Source organism: Colobus angolensis, unplaced genomic scaffold, assembly GCF_000951035.1.
Source record: "Colobus angolensis palliatus isolate OR3802 unplaced genomic scaffold, Cang.pa_1.0 Scaffold36, whole genome shotgun sequence".
Classification (NCBI taxonomy): domain Eukaryota; kingdom Metazoa; phylum Chordata; class Mammalia; order Primates; family Cercopithecidae; genus Colobus; species Colobus angolensis.
This window is the reverse complement of record NW_012116932.1, coordinates 193014-193478: the sequence shown is the minus strand read 5'-3', so window position 1 is coordinate 193478 and position 465 is coordinate 193014. Positions and strand designations below refer to the sequence as shown.

General features: G+C 52.9%; 1 protein-coding gene across 1 annotated transcript in view; it reads left to right on the top strand.

The window, feature by feature from the left end:
• CACNA1A (calcium channel, voltage-dependent, P/Q type, alpha 1A subunit) overlaps positions 1-465 on the top strand; it is a gene marked incomplete at its 5' end in the record, with an annotated part of 337656 nt that overhangs the window by 206588 nt on the left and 130603 nt on the right. The gene's annotated exons all lie outside the window — the stretch shown is intronic.

Below are 465 nucleotides of genomic sequence, written 5' to 3'. Positions count from 1 at the left end.
AAAAAAAAAGTAGCCAGGTGTGGTGGTGCACACCTGTAGCCCCAGTTACTCAGAAGGCTGAGGTGGGAGGATTGCTTGAGCTCAGCAGTTTGAGGCTTGAGGCTGCAGTGAGCTATGATCACACCACTGAACTCCAGCCTGGACAAGAGACTGAGACCCCATCTCTAAGAAATAAAAGTAGACCAGGCGCAGTGGCTCACACCTGTAATCCCAGCACTTTGAGAGGCGGAGGCAGGTGGATCTCCTGAAGTCAGGAGTTCGAGACCAGCCTGGCCAACTCGGCGAAACCCCGTCTATCCTAAAAAAAAATACAAAAATTAGCCAGGTGTCATGGCGCCTGCCTGTAATCCCAGCTACTTGGGAGGCTGAGGGAGGAGAATCGCTTGAACCGGGGAGGCAGAGGTTGCAGTAAGCTGCAATAGCACCACTGTACTCCAGCCTGGGCGACAGAATGAGACTCCATCT